This window comes from Chinchilla lanigera, unplaced genomic scaffold (assembly GCF_000276665.1).
Source record: "Chinchilla lanigera isolate Chin_1 unplaced genomic scaffold, ChiLan1.0 scaffold00018, whole genome shotgun sequence".
NCBI classification, from domain to species: Eukaryota; Metazoa; Chordata; class Mammalia; order Rodentia; family Chinchillidae; genus Chinchilla; species Chinchilla lanigera.
In genome coordinates, this window is record NW_004955419.1 from 1,571,708 (window position 1) to 1,594,449 (window position 22,742).

Here is a 22,742-nt window from a genome sequence, read left to right on the forward strand (position 1 = left end):
GCATGTCAGCAGGTGAGAAGTGGTAAGGAAGAAAGGCAGGGAAAGTACATAGGCTGGGGAGGGGGGCGCGGTCCCAGGTCTAAATGGGAAGGGGAGAGAAAGTGACACTTACATATGTTGAGGACATTTATATACACACATGCACACATTAATAGAAGTATAGGATCAATATCACTGCCTCTTAAAGTCACTGTTTTGCTCTCTTTTGCATACTTCAGTATTGTCTTCTTTTTAAAACGAGTACAGAAAATGCTTATGAGCAACAGAGCATTCAGGGGAGAAAACCAAATACAAATATACTTTAACAGACAGGCTCTGCAAGGCTGGGGATTAGAGACCCAGGCTCCCAGAGTGGGCTGTGTTCTCATGCCTGGTGCTGTAGTGCCTCCTGGTGGCCAATTGCCTAAATGACCACTCACAGCCAACCATGTCAAGGCAAGAGGAAGATCCACAATTGCATACAACAGTATTAAAACACTGCACCCATGACAAGGACAGAAAAGGAACTGGGCAAATAAATGCACAGTTTGAGCTGCTAGGATATCAGGGTCATGGTGGAATTTATTTAGCCAGCTTGAGCTCCCAATCACAGGTTATAATGACGTTTCATTTCTTTGCCACTCATCATTAGACAGTGAGCAACGGGCTGGAGTCAGGGTGGAGAACTAGCCCATTTGCCCAAGCTTCCCGAAAGACTCATAAAGAGAATGACAGACCTCAGGGCACAGGTTGCTTGGCATGAGACCAGGATGCTGGCCAGAATGGGCAGCCACCTCCCTGCCCTCAATAGCTATCACTGAGCTCCTGGACTAACTGCTGAGCCACGGTCTCCTGCTGAAGCCAAGAGGTGCCATGGGTGAGCAGGAAGTGACACCAAGGCCTCCACCTGGAAGATCATTCCCCTCCCTCTGTTCCAGGTTGAGCAACCCTGCTCTGTGCTTGCTCAGCCCTCTGCAGTACCTGTCACTCTGCCAGGCAGGTGCTGCCTCTCCCTGCTCAGCCATGAGCTCTGTAGGGTGAGGATCTATCTGTCACTTTCAAAATGGGATAGGGCTGGGACGCCCAACAGTCCTGGGTTTGAATCCCAGCTCTGCCACTTACCACCCATGTAGAAAATCTCTATAGGCTCCAATTTCCCCTCTGTAAAGTACAGGCTGCATCCACCGGATGTGGCTGGTGTGGGGATTAACTAACAGTAATGGACAGCCATTCAGAGGGTTGGGGTGCCAAGCACTTGTCTAAGAGCTTCGCATGTATTCAGTTCTCTCACAGGATTACTTCATCCCCTGTGCTCAGCTCAGCCAGTAGTGTTCTCAATAAAAATGAATGAACAACTCCCCCAGGCTACCATAGAAAAAAATGGATGAATTACTCCATCAGCACCCCAGTTTGGCTGCCCAAACAAGTACAAAGGGGGTACAAAAGACTAGGAGGAAAGGAAACCTCTGGCCGCTGCGAGTACCTTGCAGGAGGTGGGCTATGGGGGAGACATGGCTTAGAGCTGATGCCTGGGGAAGGCACCAACACTCTGGCCAGGTTCAGAGCTCAGGCGGGCCCAAGTGAAAACTGCCACCCAGAAAGGGTGCCTCAGTTAAAAGCAGGTGACCTTTGCCAACAATCCTTCTAGTCTGAATCCCTCTCCCAGCTCTGTGCAGATGAACCTTAAACACACACCAGCAGTTTCTGACAACATTTCTGCAGCAGTGGGTTCCTTTGAAGATAATGCCCTATCTTTGCATTCCAACCCACTGCCGAGCATTCAAGGCTGTGGTCCTCACAGGCATGGGTCAGTGGGTCATAAGGTAGTTGAGGAAAGCCAGGTCTGAGGGGAGGAGAGACTTCGGGGCAGCCCACATACCGAGACTCCAGAGCCTAGAAGTGTGTTCCGTGCTGAGAATGTGCACTCTCCCAGGCTCTCCCCACCCAGCCCTGGCAAGTTATTCCACTGTCCCCACAGCCCCAAGAAAGGACATGTGCAGACCCCCAACAGTTGTAAGGGCTATGGGAGCCCAGCAGGCCACACATAGCCTGCTTTTCCCAGCTAGGAAAGGAGGCATTGCTCTTCTCCCTCAAATACCACTCTGGGTCCATTCTAGTTTCATTCTAACGTCACTTCCCGTAGGACCCCTTCTGTGGTGCCTCATGTGCATCCTCCTCCAGCCTGTCAGAGCATCTAGATTTCTTCTCCACAGCACACATCAGGTCTGTCATGAGCTGTATATGCATACTCCTTGGTGGGTGTGTCATAGCTGTGGCCACACTCTCGGATACCTCTCCAAAATGTCCACAAGCATCTTGTGCCAGCCTATGGCTTCCCAGGCTCATAACTCCTTTTCTGAGCAAGCACTACCTGCATGATTCCTATGTGTGACTCAGGCTCTGGAGGGCCAGTGTCTCCTTCTTGGTCAAGCAGGACAGGGGGGCAAGAACATGATGTTCAAAAGTGGGAGATGCCAGATGCTAACACAGTAGATAGGCCAAATGTTCCTTTTATAAAAAGTGAAACATAAGTTCACTTGTTTAAAAAGTGGTATTATCAAACACAACTTCAAAAGAAACAAATGACAGAAAAGAAGGTAGAGTTACTACGTAGGATGTCTCTTGATATTGGATTTCATACTGAAATTAAAAAAGCAACATTCTCTGTTGCTACAGCCTAACCCAATAAGAGCATACAAATAAAAGGCCACAACTCCAAGGCCTTCCTGTCTTCCTCGCCCCAGGTAAGCACAGAGAGTAGCAGCAGTAAATTCCTCCGAGCCTTTCTGCCCAGTGACACAAACACACACAACTGGGGAGCAGGACCACCCTCTGTGCCTGCGGGTTAGACAGACAGTGACGCTGCAGGAGTAACAGACCCAGGACAGAGAGGGCCTGTGGCTACCATGCCACGAGAACTGTCAATATGGAACTGGGAAGAGCTTTGAACTGGCCACAGTGCCCAAGAGGGCAATGAGATCGAGCCCCTGTGTGGAGTAGTGGAGCTCTAAGAGCTCAGGTTTGGGAGACCTGCTAGCATCCTCAGCTCAGTATCTGCCAGCTGGGGACCACAGGCAACTGGATCAGTTCCTCTGTTTCAAAGCCCTTGCATGAACAAAGGGGATCTTGCAGCTCCTACTGTGTCTGCCCCGAGACATAAAAAAGCAATGTACAGCACTTAGCACAGGACTAGGCATCTGCATCCTCCACGCCAGGGGCCACCAGATGGGTGTATCGTCTCTGTCCATGGAAACCTGCCTGACTCTTGGCACCAGGTATGAGCCTGGGACCAGGGCTCCAAGCCTTGCCAGCCTGTGTTCAGATGGGCCCAGGAGAAACAAGCTGGCAGTCTGTGATCTTCCTAAGGACTGCGACCAACTCAGCCCAGATCGCCTGGGGTTGGCACCAGCAGACACTGGGGTGCACAGACAGCAAAGAGGAATTCCCCGTCTGTAACCACACTGACCTAGGGTCGATCCCCACTCTGCCACTGACTTGCTGTGTGACTTCAGAGAAACTGCTCCTCTCCAGATCTGTTTCTCCACACATTCTTTCCTTTAACAGCTCTTCCCAGCACCCTCCCTAGGGAGCTAACCTGACTGAGAGGAGTTAGGGAACTTGCTCTCCTACACACTGCATGAGTTACTTGGAGTAGAGTTAACATGCACAGAAACTTCACTTTCTGCCTCTTTCATGATGGAGGGGTGACAGAAGGGTGAGGCTACCAGAAGAATCTGAAAAATGCTTCAATACTGCAGTGATCGAAGATGCTCAAAGGCCTGGTCCCAGACCCCTCTCCAGTTTCCCTATCACCTTCCTCTGTCCCCTACTCGTGCTTCTGTGACAAGGAAACCAGCCCTGACACAGATGCCACTGAACCATGTGTGGCTTACCCACCCACTGCCAGGCCACCCTCTATGCAGCCCGCTAGCTTATATGACCTCGTGCCTTGGCTCACCAGCTTCTTGATCCTTCACTACCACCCGTTGAAAAAATAAATAAGAAAGCACTTCTAACATATGTATGTTTTTTGTAACTTAAATATATGGCCTAAGGTACCAAAACATATAAACACTGTAAAATAAATACAAACATTCAAGCAAAGAGATAAAAATGAAAAATATGACAAACAATTTTTAAAAATCTTTCATTTTTATCCTCTGTAATTGTTCAGTGAGCACCATGTGATGAATACGCTTCCTTTTGCTAGCGTTTCTGTAAACTTGTTTATGGAAGTAGAACATCTCACAGAAAAGTGCACACGATGCTAAGGGTACACTGCAAGGCAAGCGCAACCTTGCAACCAGCACCTGGGTGGAGAAACATCCCCAGTCCCCAGCCCACTGTGCCCCTTCTTTCATCTCCCCACCGTTCTCACTTCTAACAGCACCAAATAGTTCTGTTGGTTTTTAAACTGTCTATAAGGGGACTTGGGCGGTATATAACGCTTTGTGTCTGAATGAACACTGTGAAGTTCACCCAGATTTCTCCAGGGGAATCACTGTCCATCAGCCCCTACTGATTCCAGTATTCTCTCACGGAAGTCACCACACATAACTGTTCCTCCACCTCCCGTGGACACTGGGATTGCTTCCAGTTGGGCTGTTACGCTACTGTAAACATCATCAAGCCTCGAGTACACAGGCACATACGTTTCTACGTGGATCTCAAAGCTGGGTAGACACCGAGTACTGGAAATTTGGGTCAAAATCTGCATCCAAATCTGCTTTGGCAGATGATTCCAAACAGTTCCAAAGTGGTTACACCAACTTACTTACACTGCCCTGGTAAGGAAGGAGGATTCTGGTTGCCCTGTAACCTCACCGTCATATGATACTATGTTTTTTTTCCCTTCATCTTAGCCATTTTAGTGGGTAAAAGATCACCAAGTAAACACTACAGTTCCTTTTAAAGATAGGGAATGACACAAGATAGTTCAGATAATTGTACTACTAATTTCTATTGGTTCATTCAAAGGAACAGTTAATGTTTAATTGTTTGGTCAATCTTGCATAACTATATCTGGTAATCTGAGCAACTTTGAAGGTAACAATAAGTAATACAATAACCATTACTGATTTCCTATCATCTTGTTTTGACATTCTGTATCATTTTTATAGTTTTTGTGTTGTTTTGTTTTTGTCTTTATTTTTGTTCTTTTGTTTTTGTTTTCTCTTTAACATAAAAAAAAAAGATAGGGAATGAATTAAATGGGGGAAATGAACAGTTTTCCCTCTAAAATCAGGAATAAGACAAAGATGTCCACTACCAGCGCTCCTGTTCAGCATAGTACTGAAAACACTAGCCTCCAGAGCAGTAAGGCAAGAAAGAAAAGAAGTATGTATGGGAAAGCAAGAAGTCAAATTATCACTATTTGCAGATAATATGAACCTCTATGTAGACAACCCAAGAAAGTCTACTGAAAGACTATTTCTGCAGGCCCTGCTTCCCTCCCTTTCTAGGCTGGATCTTTTCAATGCATCTCTCTGACATTACCATTTCTGTTTTCATTCTTTAATGAGGACAGGTGTGCCCTGGCCTCATATGTGTCCCCAAACAGGCCAGTGGAAATACCCCTCTGTATTTCCCCTAGTGGGCTCAAAGGTTCTGGACAGGGCCAGCACCATGTCCACCACTCACCAACATGATCACTCTGGAGCAAACTTCTTGGCTTCTCTTGCCTCAGTTTTCTCTTCTGTAAAACTAAAACACTGAACTAATCTTTAAATGTCCTCTAGCTCTATATTTTTATAATAATTTTATGTATCATATAGATTTAAAGTTTCATTAGTTTGGAACCAGTTAGCAAGAATTCTGCTGAAGTCATGTATAAATTAGTAAGACTTATTTCAAAGTAAGCACAAATATGAAGCCAAGAAATAGATATAATTTGATTATACACAGAAGAGATTAAATTATAAATAATTTAGCAAGAGCTAGCAGAGTCCACATCTGAGAGACGTTCTGGTGTGTGAGGTGTGTGTGACAAGGCAAAAGCAACCAGGAGTTATCCTTCTCCTCCCTTCCAGCTTCCAAGCACCTGTCAACCAAGGACCTTGCACCCATCCCAGCACTGAAAAACGGCAGCCACACCATCTGCTGGTGTGCCTCTTCACAGCCCCAGAGGCACCATGTGCCGTGGCAAGCATGCTGTGGGCATCACTTTATTTACTTCTGCCAACCTCTTTTTGAGAGACTCATCCCTGCCTGGGTCCTCAGCTCTCTGACACATCTTGGGAACCATGCCAACAAGCCAGGTCCTGACCACTTTGGCTCAGGACATTCCTCAGGGAGATGTCCACAGCGAGCAATCTTGAGGGATGCAATTCTGTCTCCCTTGGGGATGAAGAGCAGGTTTACGTGCTATAAAAGCAGCAACTTCCCCAAGCTCCATGTCCTGTGGCTGTGATACAAGCACAGCAACCATCTGAGCCCATAACATCACTCTCACAGGATTTAGGGGAAAGGGAAATGATACACATTCTTTGCTGATGATAAGAGTTTATCCCTGGTATGGAGTTTTATATATACAAAAACATTTAAGGGAGAGAGGGAGAGTACTCCCTTCTGATGATCCCACCCTGAGTTCTGTAACCCAAAATCTTTTGGGCACCAAGGACCAGTTTTATGGAGGACAGTTTTTCCTGAAAGACAGTTTTACCAGATAGGAGCTATGGTTTCAAGGTGATTCAGGCACATTACATTTATTATGCATTTTTTTATTATTATTACATTGTAATATATAATTAAATAATTATACAACTCACCATAAAGCAAAATCCATGGGAACCCTGAGCTTGTTTGCCTGCAACTAAACAGTCCCCTGCAGGGGTGACAGGAGACAGTGATACCTGAAGTGTGTTGTCTATGTGCAGTCAAAATGTCCAGTCTCATGTCAGTTGCTGTCACTGTAGAAAACCCTGAGATAAGATGTTGGAAATGGCAGGGGGCTCTTCGGAGCCTTTGTGGCAATCTCAGGATATCCTGCCATGACTTTCATCCGGAACACATGGAGATCTGAAATTGTACTTTTAAGGCCACCATAATCTGTGATCTCAAGCAACGGATCCTCGTTCAGCATGCACAATATCCATTCCCCCAGCTTACACAAAAATGGGCTCAGATTCATTCCTTCTCAGTTCTGAGGTCTTTTGTGGTTGGGAAATAATGTTCAAACACTTTTGAAAGCTGAGATAGGTGATTATGCACCCTCTCAGAGCAAGGCAGCCCTGGGTTAGTCTCTTTCAAAATCTCTGCTAATATTTGAAACATGTCAAAAATCCAAATATCCACTCACTGCCCCCATTATTTCAGTTTGGCTTTGAATGCAGATACTTTATTGGTCAGCTTGAACACATCTGTCATCTCTACTGAAGTGACAGCTTGAGTTTTGTTGAGCAGGTTGAATATGTCACCTTTAAGCACACTTTGTGACCCATTCTGTATCACTAAAATGTACTGCCAATAGTGACCGTTCTTCCAAAAGAAATCTCTGGAGTGGCTCTCGTAACTCTGGAAACTCTGATCTACCTTTAGGAAGCCACCTCATTTCTGAGTATAAGAGAAGACCTGTGCTCTGTGGCATCTCCTCACAGAGCTAGATCCTTCCCGCATGCAGTTTGCAGTAGGGTTTGTGCTTCTATGAGAATCTAATGCTGCTATTGACTGACGGCAAGCAGAGCTCAGGCAGGCATGCTAGTGATGGGGAGTGGCTATAAATACAGATGGAGCTTCACTAGCTGGTCCACCACTCACCTCCTGCGGTGTAGCCAGTTCTTAATAGGCCACTGATGGCTACCAGACCATGGCCCAGGAGTTGGGGACCCCTGAAGTAATTCATCTTTCTGAGATACCAACATAGAGAATGGCATATACCTGCCCTTTTTTTGTTAGTTTGGTTTTTTGAGACAAGCTCGTAGTATGTATCTCAGGCTGGCCCCAAACTCTCAATCCTCCTGCCTCAGCTTCCTGAATGCTGGGATTACAAGTGTGTGCCACCATACTTGGCTTACACCTTCCCTTCAACTCAAACCCATCTGGGATTCACTGTAGTATGTGGTTAAACTTCTAAATTAAATTCAGCACTGAATCTAGTTGCTCCAACACCATAAGGAATAATACTTCCACTCTTGTGCTGTAATGCCTGATGGCTCCCAAAGCAACCCCTATACAAGACAGCAGTTAACGCCTTGTGTGGTGACACACACCTGTATTCCTAGCATTTGGGAGGCTGAGGCGGGAGGATTGCTGTGAGTTCAAGGCCAGCCTGGACTACATAGTGAGTTCAAGAACAGTCTGAGCTAGATAGAGAGACTTTGTCTCAAAAAAAAAAAAACCAAAAAAACAAGTTAGCAACTAAGTTACTTTTATTCCACTCATCACCTGTCTTGCTTTCATTCAGGTAATACATAGGATTAATAAATTACTGCTTACAAGAAGCTTTAAAGGCTCAACCACCTATAATACATGTAATGCTAAAATAATCATAGCCTCTCTGAGGTTCCACATCTATCAAACGGGGCTACTAATGATAGGCTGGTCACTGAAAGCCATCCCTCCTGTCTTTAGTAAAGTATTTTTGGGTTTTAGGTGCCCACACACCTTCCCTGAATACAGACTACATTTCCCAGTCTCCCTTACTGTGAGGCTTGACCACAAAACCAAGATCCGTCCAATAAGGTATAAGAAATATCATGCAGGATCTTGGGAAAGTCGCCACAAGGAATGGAATAAAGGTAGAAGGCCAGAGCTCCACCAGCCATTTCAGGCCATGAAGTGACCTGGGTCTCTGACCATGCAGGTTCTCTGCCTGCACTGAGTTGATTTCCCCCACCAAGACTTCTCATACCTGAGAAAAACATTCCTATCCTATTCATACCTTTATTATTTTTGGGTTTTCTGTCACTCACGGCTCAACCTAAAGAACAGCTCTCTCAAAGGAGCATGATGAAGGTTAAGAAAAGGAAACACAACAGATACAACCATTTTATATTCTGGCAACAAAGGGTCCAGCTCTGTTTCTACAGATAGCAGGTAACTCAAACATCTGTTGAAATGAATATGAATCTGGAAAAGTGAAGGCAATTTCACTGCTTTAAAAAACTAACTTTTTACTAACTTACTTTTCCAGATGAACATCACCATTTTATAGGTTCTGTAAAATATCTCACCGGAACCACATTAAGTCTTTACCAGTATTTGAAGATATAGTATTGTCACTATTGTTGTATTTAAATTTATCTGGAAAGACTCAAAAACTAGTTAATTGATTAATTTCATCCTATCCATTCAAAACACATTGAACAAGAGGATGCTCTCTAACAAGCATAGTTATAAAAATGACACTATGAAGTTGAAAGATAAAGAAATATTAGGTAAATAATCCCTAAGGCCACTTTCCCTGCTGCCTGCCAACTAAGACACTCAGGGAGTGAGACAGATGATCTCATCTCTCTGTATCATCAGATGAGGACTATGGCTAGCACACTACTTTGTCCTCATTGGCCCAGGTGTGGATTCGCAGTCTTTCACCTCTCTTTTACAGCCCATGAGACCACTCTGACCCAGGCTCCTGGTCTTGTGCTTTGTCACTTGCTGTCACATCATGTTTTCTGTGACTCACCTGATACACTTGTGTTGCCTGTGCTCTGTCCCTTTGTCAGTAGATCTGGTGTTCCATCCCACACATTGATGGTGACAGTTCTGAAGCTCCTTAGTTCTCACCCTTGTTGTACTGGTGGGGCTTAGTCCCATGGAGACTCCCAAAACAGTCCGCACGTGATGGCATCGCTATCATCACCATCACTGTAACATTTTGCTAAGCACCTTGCCACTGAATATACTACTGAACCCTTACAATAATTTTCTACCATGGACACCGTTATCATATCCACCTAAAGTGAAAAGCAGGTCCACATAGGTTAGGAAACATGTCCAAGAACTCATGGCCAGCAAGAGTACCCTCACTGGTAGCGGTATTTGAGCAAATGCAGGCTTTGAACCAGCTCAGACTGTTCCTATTCCAAACCATTCTTCACATCCTGTCCCACAAGAGGTGAAGGGCACTTTACATCTACACTGGCAACCTGCTCCCATCACCCTGCCTCCACTTTCTACCTAGGTTTCCTCTTCTTTAACCCAGCACATGGGTTTCTCAGATCAATCAACAGTCCCACTTTTTTCTTTCCTTTCCCAAGGAGCAAAAGGCTTTATACCTGGGTGAGGCTCTCAGACTTAAAACAGCTACTTCCCTGACATTGTCCCTGATTCTCTCACTGTGCCTTTCAGCACCAGGGCCAGTGCCTCGGCCTACACTCCAGGATCTCTGGTCTTGAGGTTAATACTAGACACACACTACAGACAGGGGGATGGGACTGGGAAGCAGAGAAGAAAGGGACAGGAGGTACCTGGATTGAGAATAATCAAAATACCATTGATATATAAATGCATGCACCAATTTCTAAAAACGAACCTCACCATTCTATATTACTAACATACTCTAATTAAAAAAGAAGAGGAAGAAGAAGAGGAAAAGGAAGAGGAAGGGGAAGATGAAGACGAAGAAGAAGAGGAAAAAAAAAGATACAATGCATTAATAGATTCATTTCCCACTGGGTCCCTAAGATTAGACCCTTCATCAGCTTCTGTGAGCTAATCTCAATCAGGTACCTAGGTCAACCAGGGAGACAGAACTCCCCCTACACACATACACACTCAAACTCCAGTTCCCACCAGCAGTCTGAGTAGATCTTCTGTATACTAGCCCTGAGATTCCACCTATAAATTCTAGAAATGCCACAGCAGGCTTCTATCTGTTATCCATATTCAGGGTATGGACAGGGTCAAGGTTGCACCTCCAAGTCACAGGGCTCCCAGGCCACATCCGTTTGTCTTCTCAGGACTCCCTCCAACAGTTCTGACCAGTCACCTGTCTTAGAACTTGGACACACACTTCTCCCACTGCGACTGCAGATCCATCTTGAACCCCAGAATGTTGAACAGGCTGAGGGGCAGGGCAGAGATTTCAGTAGGAAGGGGCCATGACAGAAAATGGACTGAGTTCTTAAGGTTTGCTGAGTGCTGGGCTGCAGCAGGGCCTCCCTCCGTCTTCTGCACATAGTAGCAGAGGTAACTTCTCTGGAAAGAGCAGGAGCTGACTCACCAACCAGCTAAGTGAGACCCAGATGTGGCAGTATACAGGAGACTGGCTCCAATGATGGTGAAACAAAAGGGCCCAGCTGCAGGGCAGGGCATGGGCCACAGGGAAGGAGGTAGGGGCTGTGACCTGCCATGGGTCTGCCTATCTAGCTGGCCACTCCTCCTCTTACTGCTCCCTTGGCCCTTTCACTGTGTCTCACAGTGTCTCTCAGGCTGGCACTCCCCAGAACTACAGCAGGCATCCTCTGTTCATCACATAAGTCATCCTCTCCCACAACAGGACCTTGACCTCAGGGACCATCTACTCAAGGAAGGCCCATCTCTGCCCCAGCATCCATGGGGCAGCCAAACCATCTGTGAGATTCTCCAACAAGCAGATGGCCAGCATCCCTCCCAGGGACCCAAAGGATGCTGATGCTGTAGGTGAGAGTCACCATTTCAGCGGAGACCTCTCTCTGAGCACCAGACAAGGAGGCCAGTTCCACTGAGCTGTCCCAACGCACCTGAGAACTAAAATGGCCCATACTGAATTCACTGTCTCCCCCTTCTCTACTCTTAATACCCCTTTCATGTTCCATTTCTAGATGACCAGCTCCACCTCTTGTCACCAAAACAAGAGATCCTGATGTCACCCTCTCTCATATCTACGACATCATCATGATGAGAGACCACTACCTTGTTTCCTTGGAACCAGCCCCCACCCCACCCCGTGGCCAGGTTCACCTCATTTCTCACCAGGACTCTGGTTGCCTCCACTCACCTCCCAATGTCCAGCCTCTTCCCACACCATCCTCCTCTACACTGCCACTAGGATTAAAAGTACTGGTGTTTCTCTCTTCTTGAACTCTTACACAAGTCTCCACTGACCACAGGACAACGTCCAAGCCCCTGGAAATGCTCACAACTGACTTAATGCACCTCCACCAGCTCCTCCTCCCTCCCTCTCACACTCCAGCAGCACACACTGCCCTACACCTGACACACCAAACCCACTGTGGCTTCCGTGCTGCTGCACAACGCTTCCTCTGCCTGTGCCCCTGCACCCGGAAAGCTGAAATCTTTAAGATGCAGAGTCTGATGTAGTCCCATAGGCTCCCCATTTCCACTACTACGCTGCCCCTGAAACTGCATCCTCCTCATCTGTTTTCTCAATCTGTAAAGGCTGTGGGTCTCCTGAGGGCTGGGACTGCAATGTCAGGGCCAGTTACATGCTCAGTGAATTTTTACATAATGATTAAAAACTGCTAATGAGATCAAAGCATTCTTCCATCCCCTCAAGAGCAAAGGAGGCAGCCAATCATCAAGGCAATAGAATAAGGCCAACTGCTATCTAGGAAGCCATGACAGGCAATACCTCAACAACAGACGCTCTGGGTGGCACATGGGGAGTCTTGAAAGAGAAGAGTCAGCAGCTCGGGCATAATGTGTCAAGGATTTTTAGCACAATTCAAGAAAGCAAAGCCATGCCTGGAATGTGAACACTAACCTTCCCTGCTCTCTGTGCTTCAGCCATGCTGATGTCCTGGCATTCTTGTATTCACCCTTCTCTGATGGGGACCATGGCAGGTGCAGCTGCCCCCTCTGCACCTGGCTGGCTGCAGCTCAACCTCCAGGTGGCAGCTCAAGGTCCCTTCCCTTGGGAAGATGCCTCTGGTACTCCTAGCAGCTGAAGTCATTTATGATCTCTTGGCACCTGTGCTCCTCATTTGTAGCCATCAGAAGTGCTGTGATTGATTTCTTATGTTCTTTTTCTTGGTTTTGTACTTATTTAATTTTGTTAGACTGTAAGCTAAAAACAGTAAGGATTGGGCTTGCCATTTTCCACCACTGTGGTCCTATACTCAGCATTGCAATGGCACTCAATGGGCTCTGAAAAAGAACTGCATGGATTGATGGATAAGTTGGTGGGTGGACAGATACATGGATGGATGGGCAGGCAAGCAGGTCAGTCAGGGGAGGGAGAAAACGAATAAGGCTGCATGCAGTTGCTGGTACAGTCCTTTGATATCCTCCAGTTCCCTTTAACCTTAACTCAGCCCCTAAAATGCAATCTCAGATCTTAAATCTGGGGCTTCCTACTGAAGAAAAAATGCACACACCGGATATTCTTGTTGACTTAGAAAGCAGGTATGTCAAAGCAAATTGATACTTTGGGCATTCTGGATCCATGTCCAGTGATCTTCCTATAACACCAGGTTGCCTCTTTCTGTTTATGAGTCCTACTGGGCAGATCTGCTGTACTCTAGCCCTGACATTCCACCCATAAATTCTAGAAATGCCACAGTAGGCATTTGTTGCCAAAACTAGGTTTCCAGAATGTCTCTGGCCACAGCAATCATTTGTTGCCAAAACTAGGCTTCCAGAATGTCTCTGGCCTAAAAAGGCCCCTAAGATTATGAGATCACAGAGACTGTCTTTGCTAGCTAGCCGCCCTCACCAGACTAGATAGCAGAGCTGTATAGTAGGTGCCTAGTCACTGTTCCTATGCAGTCACACTATGGATCCAACAAACAACTCTAAAGCATAAGTTTTCATCTGAGATAAATCAGAGACTTGGTTTTTCTGCAATGGTACAAGACCTATAGGCAGCTGTTGAGAGACCACAATATGCAAACTGATGTTCTCAAGTCCATGGGCTTTGCCAGGTGGGAAATCAGGCAAAATCTCCAACCTTATCTGGAGAGAAAGCATGGAATGCTGATCTCTGCCCTTTCGAAAGACTGACACCATCTATATCTGATGAGCATAAAGGCCACCGAACACACAATGCAAAGATGCCCAGCCATAAATTATAAAAATAAATGAAACACTCAGCATCCTTTGAAATCAGCAAAACAATGCTACATATTAATCAGCAAATAACTTTAAACTTATTTTAAAAAACTTCCAACAAGAACACAAATCCTAGCCCTAGTTATCAACCTATCAGCAAATATATCAGTAAATGCTATACTTTAACTGGTTATAGGAAAGATCAGGATTCAATGGACCCTGGTATAAACAGGATCTTAAACCAATCACTCCTAATCAAGTCCCTAAATTCAAAAATCAGGAAATTAAAATATCTAAAACCAAAAGAAGATGAATGGATTTTTAAAATGTGTTATTTATATACAATGGAGTACTACTCTGCCATACATAAGGATAAGCTTGAGTCATTTATAGGAAAACGGATGCATCTCAAGACCATAACCCTAAGTGAAGTGAATCAGACACACAAGTTTAAGTACCACACAAGTTTAACACAAGTTTAAGTACCACACTGTTTCTCTTGTATGAGAAACTCAATGGGTAAATAAGGAGCTGAATGGAGGACAGATATGGAAAGTAGGAAGAATATGTTCAAATGGGCGGGGGAACAAGAGAGGGAGGGAGAAGGGAAGAAAGGGAAAAAGAAAAAAGAGAACAGAATGAAAAAATGGAAACAAAGCTTGAGTAAATGGGGAGGGGAAGAGGGCTGAAGGGAGAGAAGGAGAATGGCATAAAAAAGGGGAATCAAGATGGGTTATGTACAGGTGCAAATTCCTTATGATTAATGTGATCAATATGTATGACGAATATGTGCTAATAAAAATGAATTAAAACAAAAGAAAACCAAAAAAAAGTCTATAAGCATCTCTTCCCAATGCAGCCCTGTTTCCTTACCTCACCCGTGATTCCAACACTGTGTGTGTGTGTGTGTGTGTGTGTGTGTGTGTGTGTGAGAGAGAGAGAGAGAGAGAGAGAGAGAGAGAGAGAGAGAGAGAGAGAGAGAAACCACACCTCAAGGGACCCCCAAGAGGGAAAAGGGCACATGTGCAGACAGTAGGGTCTTCAGCTTGACCAGAGCCACATCTTGGACAGTTAACCTCTCTGAGCTTTCATTTTCTCATATTTACATCAAACCTGCCTACCAGCCCTGCTGAATCACTATGAGGCTGGCAGAAATAACGGACCTTAAGACACTTTTTGAGTGTTATAAAGTATTGAAATATTGTGCAATGGAAGGGACCCCCAATTCAACAAAGTTCTTATTTTATATATTGAAATCAGTCACTGGGCACCCACCATTTACTTCATCTTTTCATTCAACAAACATTCATGGGGCTGGGCATGGTAGCACTGGGGAGGATGAGGCAGGAGGATCGTTCTGAATTCGAGACCAGTCTACTCTACAAAGTGAACTCAGGGCCAGCCTGAACTGCATAGTGAGACCCTGTCTCAAAAAGACAAGAAAAAAAAAAACATGAGGTGTTATACCATGGGGTGTTCAGGGGATGCTATACCAGGCACTCAGCACCTCTTGGAGAGGAAAAGAACCACAGTCCCTGCTCCGATGGAACAGAAGTACACTGTTCCAGGAGACAAAGTAGAGTAACACAAGGACATCACTAGCGGTCATGCAATGTCACTAAATGCCACAGCAAGTCAGAGTGCTGTGGGGGGCTAATAGGAGAAAATCTATAACTCCTAGTAGGCTAAAAGAGTTGGAGATATGGTGCCTAGGGAATTAAAAGACAGCTATAGGAAGACATGAAATGAAAAATATCTTAAAACAATGTCACTAATTCTACATAACAAATTTTATTGCCATAAAGAGACAAAACAAAATCTCTTGAATTTATTAACTTGTTTCTATAAATATTTAATTATTCAGAAATATACTGAAAACACAGCTTTTCCTTGCCCTAGTTAAACAAGAGACTTATATAAGAGTGGGTAAGAATTATTGTATCCAATAAACATGGACTTACGGACACTCATTATTTTTCCTTTCTTCTCAGACATGATTTTCAAAGGTATCTATGAATGTCAAAGCCAAACATTTAAATTTTCTTTTGATTACTCATGACTGTCTTAATCTAAAAATAAAAAATGTAATAAAAATATTTAAGTCCTAAGGAGGGAAAGTACTGCATTGCATTAAACCCATTATTTTCATGGAATCACAAATAGGAAGAACTTGGGAAGCCAACCCCTACTTCTTCGATAGGCCTGAGACAGAGGTCTGGCTCCCAGGTGACTCCATCTTCTTCCTCCCCTGTGCCTAATGTCCTGGTGTAACACAGAATGAGTTCTGCTAGCTCGCCAACCCCCACCACCAAGCTCATCTGAGTTTTATCACATTTCTTGTGCAATAACTTCCATAGGCAATAAATCAATCCCCTCCCACACAAAAAAGACATCCTAAAATCTTTGTAGCCCTGGAAGAGATGAGAACATTATTCTAGCTCACATTTATGGGTGCTCACGATGTGCAAGAACCCCAATAAGTGCTGTTCCACACCAGGCTGAAGCCTTGTAAGAACCAGGTTTCAGGACACAGAGCTTGCAAATGGTGCAGTTTCTTCTTTAAGCACTGTCTAGTCCACCTCTCTGACACTCAAGAGATAAATCTCGCAACAAGAAGACAATAGATTCAAAAGCTCAGCAGAAAAGCGGTGGAACAATTTGCTGCTCTGGGTATCCACAGTGTCTGTACTCCTCAATAAGTCATGGAATCTACTGGTACAGTGCTCAGGCAGAGAGAAGATGCTCACAACGATCTAACCGCTCCTCTGGGAAGAGCTGGTGCAAAAACAGGGGAGGAAACACTTGTGGAGAAGCTCACAGACTGGGTAGGAACATGCTGAGGACTTCTTGGCCACCCTGTGACTTCCCAGTTGGCTTCTTAGATACCTTGGCCATGTGACTAACACCATTACTATTATGCTAGCACCTACAGGACACAGCCTGCAAGGCGTTCCTCGGTGCTCCCTCAGGGAGCACTCTGAAGCAGGAGCCTCCTGTCAGGCACCACTGTAACATCCCACTGCATTATGTCACCGACTCTTCAACAGTCCTAACATTAGTAATAGCATTACCCCATTTTACAAAGCAGGGAAACCCACTATCACACACATGTGTGACAGATTATAGAATTTGAACCCAGAGCTACCTGCTTCAGAGCCTCAATCTGCTTTGTCAATTTATCTGAGGTCTTCTCTCACAGCCAGTCGGCTTGGTCACCTTCCATTTGGGTACAGCTTCTCTACAACATGAACTCCCAGGGACAGGAATGGACAGCCTTCATCTCCATATGCCCAGCATCCAGTACATGGTTCAGCCCACGCTGCAGTCCAGCAGTGCTGCTGAGAGAATGCCCACCTGAAGAAAGCGAAGCTTCCTCTCTGTCATCAAGGGGCACACACAATGACAGTCAAGGGAGCACGTTCTGTGAGCAACAGCCTCACAGAAGCCAATCCGACCAACTCTCTCCTATCCGTGCCCACAATGTACAGACCGCCAGCTCAAATCCCTGGGCCTGTTCCTCACTGCCCCGCCCCAAAGGGTGTGGGGACACCTCAGCCAGCAAGCACTGCTTATCTTTACACTTGTCCTTTTTCTCCATCTCCATCCTGACCTGTAGCATCTAGAGAGAATATTTCTTTCCTCTCCTACTCCAAAGACTCTGCAGGACAAGTGTTGCCAGTCACACCAAAAGCTTGCTGCCTATGTATGGCATAGCACATCCCTATCTCAGAGTCAGCACTCAAATATTTGGGGAGTGAAGGAAAGAGTTCAGAGACCAGGTTTCACCAGAGACCTACTGACTTACAATTTCATAAGAGTGTGCAATGTTTGGTAGCGTGACTCATCTGACCAGAGGTCCATCATTTGTCACACTGCCCGCCAGAAGACCACCTTGTACAGAGCCCCAGAGACCTGGCAGCAAAGACGGGGGAGGTTTCCCCTGTGCAGAGAGACACACACATAAAGGCATAACATGACAAGGTGTGCACACAATGACAGTCAAAGGAGGACAAGCAGGAGGGAGGTCACTTGTCCCAGAAGAACTGAATAGGCTTCACAAAGAAGGAGAAACTGGGCTGAGAAGCCAGGCCCAAATCACCCAGGGAGAAGGAATTGTTGCTGGTCTCTGTGACCTCACTCACTGCTCACTTCTCACCACCAGGCCCACCACACTGCTCTGTAACCAGTAGTGTGTGTCTGCCACACACACAGCACGTGAACATCTCAAAGGCAGAAATGAGGCATTCTCCATGGCTCCCTCTTAACTGCCCAGTAGATACCTGCTGACAAGGAATGGAGCCTGCTGTAGGTTAGTACAGCAGTACCAGGGGAGCGCACCCTTCCCAAGCATCTACACCACCTGCCATTGCAGCATGTTCTTTCCATCTATAAGCTCATCTCCTCTGGACAGAAACCCCAAATGCAGATCGCATTATCATCATCCATTTTAAAGATAAGGAAACTGAGATGCAGAGAGATTAGATCAGCTGTCCCAAGTTACACAGCTAATAAATGATAGATCTGGACTCTGAATCACAGGCTGAATAGAAAATCAGTTCTCAGTTACCAGTGAACAAATCCTTTTCCTTTCTCTTTCAGTCTCTGCCTCACATCTAGACACATGGACTGCCCTTTAACCTACTGTTCCCTGGGACCAAAGCCATTTCTCTCTTAGAGGAGAAGAAAGGATGTTTCTTGTTAGTCTTCTAAACAATGACTGCTAACCAGCACAGAGTAAACATCATGGGGAAGGGGGAAGGAGCCATACAAAAGTGTGCTGCCGCATCAGTCAGAAACATTTTTAAGGAGGAACTGTGTGTCCAACTTTCCAATGTTGGGGCAATTTTCAAAACAGATTAGGTTAATAAGTGAAGGAGCAGACAGTGTACATACAATACTACTGCTTATGTAAGAGAAAGGATATAAACAAAAAACTAATAATGGTTGCCTCTAGGGAAAAAGATTATGAACAAGAAAGACACTTTACAACTGATTTCCCTACTTGCCTTTAAAAAAAATCCATATGTGATTTTACTTTTAAAAAAATAAAATAAAATAAAAAGTACTATTTAAAGAGACTTTTCCCAAATGCCCACATGCAAAATTGCAACCATGAAAATTTATGTCTGTTTCTAAACAAAAACTGGATGAATTTAATGTACGGTGAAATAGTACGGCATTTCTGTCATTCATATTAAAGTTCGCTAACTCCACTAATGTTGTGAAAATACTTTGGTGCAATACATAAAATGCAATTTGAGGAATAGATACAATCAATATACATATAAACAGCAGGGACATTTGCTACAACTTCCCAGTAAAAAATCTTCATCAGTTCCTTGAATGAGTATTTAATGAGCACCTACTATGCACCAGGCAAAGTGCTAAACAGGTTTTTGTGGTTGTTTTGTTTTGTTTTGTTTTGTTATGTAGTTCAGGCTGGCCTTGAACTCTCAGTAGTCCTCTTGCCTCAGCCTCCCAAGTGCTGGGATTATAGGTATACACAACCACACTCAGTTTAAACAGGTATTTTTTAAAAAGGAAGCAAGCCACAGGTCATTAGTTTCCATCCCCTACTTTTCAGAAAAATATAACAGCATACTAATCAGAAGCCAGAGCTAGGACACCTAAGGATAATGTAGTCTAAAACCCTCCTGGCTTAGCCAAGGAAACTGAGGTCTGGAGAGGAGAAGAGACTTGTCCAAAGTCACATAAGATGCCAAGACCTCAGAGTTTCTGCTCTGCTTACATGCTACATGCCACTTTGGACAGGCAGGGGCAGAGGTAGAAAAATAAACAAACCCTAACAGTGATTACAAAGTAGAACAGGTGCTTTCAAATATCTGATCTCACTTACTTTTCACAGCAACCTCACAAGCAGCCATGGTTATCCTTAGTGTACAAATACAGAAATCAAAACTCTGAGAAGGTAAGAAACTGGGGGGAGAAACCACGCATCTCCTCAGCCAGTATGCCAGTTCTTGACTACCACCAAGTTTTGGACTCCCTTTAACCTACAGGACATAATGGTCACCCTGAGGACAACAGTCTCTTAAGAGTCACATACTTATTTCTGCTAGGACAGTGTGGGACCTCATACATGCTGCTTCTCAACCCCTGTCACCCAAGCACTGGCTCTACAAGGACTAGTCCTGAGACGCCATCCCCACAGTGCCACTGGGTCACCACCACACCAGTGGTAGTATAGGAGGCCAACAGCATGGTGTTTGTCCCATAGCTTTACAGTGAGCAGTGTAGGCCAGCAGGAAAGCCTCTGCAAACCTTCTCATCTCTCCACACAGCACAGGGAGTGGGCATTACCAGTCAGACTGGTCAAGTGCTAGTGAAGAGAGAAACGGAGCATGGAAAGGTCACACATGTGAAAGAACACTTTTCTGAATCTTACGGGGAGCCATCATCTTACTGTCTTCTCTCTGCCCTCCACAGGAAACTAACGAAGGTCGGGTATATCCTTCTTTTTTCATGTCTTCCCCATGGAATGTGGTAAAATGGAGGGTTCATGCTTGGGTAGGGGAGGGAGAATTCCACAAGGATCCACTGCAAGCCTCATGTACAAGTCTGAGTCCTCGCTGGGGATGGGGTCTAAAGGTCAGCAAACAATGAAACATTCCTCTACTTTCCATCTGCCATTACTTCCTACGTTGCTGTGGCTCCCTTGGAAACCTGGCAGGGAAAAGCAACCAAGGATTCAAGCCACCACTAGTCTCTTGGGGACAGCCCACCACAAACTTTACCCCAAACTCTATCAAGAAAGTGTCCAGACCTCACTTCTTGATATGTAATCTCTTCCCCTTTAGACTCCTGGGTCCCAAATCCAACCTGCCCATCCTCACAAGAGGAGGAAGAGATAACTTTAGCCAACCGTTTTCTCAGTAAGCTCTGTTCATCCTATCCTCACAGGGCCCCTGAGAGACACACGAGAAGGTAGCAGGATGCTCATTTTGCAAAAAAGGAAACAAATCTCAAAAAAGCAAAACACTCTCAGGTAACAAAGAGTCAAAAGCTTCTGAATTCCTGCTCTTCCCCCTCACCAGGCTGCCATTTCAGTCTTTTTCAGACTAGCACTGTGCAGATTTGCAAACAGCATCTGGTACCAAGAGACAACAATCCAGGACGCTTCCAAGCGTCACACTAACTACTCCTCAAGCATACACATTTTCTAAGAGCCAATCATCCAGTGAAACTCGGATCATGCAACGTAAGCCAACCACTCCCTAGTTTAGGCATGCCCCTTCCACAGCACGAGGAAAGCCCCAGGAGGGGGTGAAAACACAGAGCGCCCCACTTAGGGAACGGTAAGCAGCCGGCCTAGTAACCAGGGCAGCTGAGATCCACGTCTGGCTCAGCGAGGCACACAGGCAGACCTGCACCGCCCCTCTAGCGGCAACCCTGGAGACTTCCAGAATCCGCAGAGCCCAAAGCTCCTGCTCCCACCCGAGACACCTGGAGAGCAGAGAGGGGCTTCCTCTTTTGCAGAGACCACTCACCCTCCGCCCGTGCTTCCCCTGTGGCCCAGCTTCCGGACCTGCAACCACTCGGGCCCCGCCCCCGCCCCTGCAGGTCTCCCGGCCCCGCCCCTTGCACCTGTGGTTTCCCCAGGCCCTGGCCCGCAGGCCGCTTTGACCTCACCTCGCAGCTCCCGCCCACTGTCAAACCTGCGGTCGCTCCTGGCCCCGCCCCCCGGCCCCCTCGGCCCCGCCCAACTGCCTGCTCCAACCCCGCTTCCTCCCGCGCCCTTTCCCCGCTACCACCCCCTACCCTCAGCTCTCCACGCCCCCCAGCACCACGGCACCTCAGGCAGCCTCACACGAAACTCGCCAACAAAACCTTGGGCTCTGGCCCTGGCCCCGCCTCCCGGAACGAGGCCCCGCCCTCCGGGCCCCAGCGGCCCTCGGGTCCCGCCCCCCGCACCTGCAGCTCCCTTCGGCCCTGCCCTCAGGGCCCCGCCCCGCGGCGGCTGGCCGGTCTTCTCACCGCCTCTCTGGCGGCCGCCGCCGCAGTCCCGGCCGGTCACCTTGACGCGGGCCGCAGTGGCTGCCGCCGCCTCCTCATGGCCCTGGAAGTGGCCTAGCGGCAGCGGCGCCTTCCCTCGCAGGCCAGGGCCAGGCCGAGCCGGGCCGCTGTCAGGCCGGGCGCAGCTGGAGCTCGGGCCGACGCGGGAGCCGAGCCGGTGCCCAGCCGCAGTAGGAACCGTCCGCTCCCAGACTTGAGCGGCGGGCGGCACAGCCAATCGGCGCCCGGCACCGGGCCAGCCCTCACCAACCAGCTCTTCTCAGGGGCGGAGACACGCAAATCGTCCAGCTGGTCTCACCAGTGCGCAGCCGCTGCAGCGGGATTCCTAAGCGGCCTTGGCCTTAGCGCTCACCCGCGGACGCCTGGTCAACCTGCAGGGATGCTCGGCTGCCTGCACTCCGAGCTCAGCGACCCGCCACACCCATCCCCTGCCTAGAAATAGCTGTGCATTTTACTCTCCATAGTCCTTTCAGGCCTCACCCAGTTTCCCTCTTAAATCTTTACCTAGTGTTTATCATTTTCAACAAAAAAAATGATTTTGCGAGTGAGACATCACCTTAGTGCCCATTCTTTACGACTCGGAGGTAGGTACAAGGTACAGAACATCAGAACAGGAAGACGCCCCAGTATCTTGGACCCAACCTTATTGTATTGCTGTGCACAGTTAGGCCCAACCAGGTGAAGGATTCTTCTTGCCTAAGACCACTCCAAAGCAACGCGGGGGGAATGAGTCTGAATCCTCTCTCCCTGGACCTGGATCGTTACTCTGTGCCAGGCACGAGGAGATGAGTACAGAGATG

The 22,742-nt window shown here is 46.7% G+C and overlaps 1 protein-coding gene across 7 annotated transcripts in view; it reads right to left on the minus strand.

The window, feature by feature from the left end:
* The window catches only part of Ralgps1 (Ral GEF with PH domain and SH3 binding motif 1), a 259,202-nt gene extending 237,081 nt beyond the window's left edge, over positions 1–22,121 (minus strand). For 3 of the 7 annotated variants that reach the window (XM_005382445.2, XM_005382439.2, XM_005382446.2), the window contains exon 1: positions 21,904–22,121. The gene's annotated coding sequence lies outside the window, so the exon portion shown is untranslated. Of the gene's footprint in view, positions 1–21,416; positions 21,475–21,721; positions 21,746–21,840 lie in introns of those variants that run through there. The other 4 variants (XM_013513184.1, XM_005382440.2, XM_013513185.1 and 1 more) reach the window with 4 other exon arrangements.
* Positions 22,122–22,742: the final 621 nt, after the last annotated feature.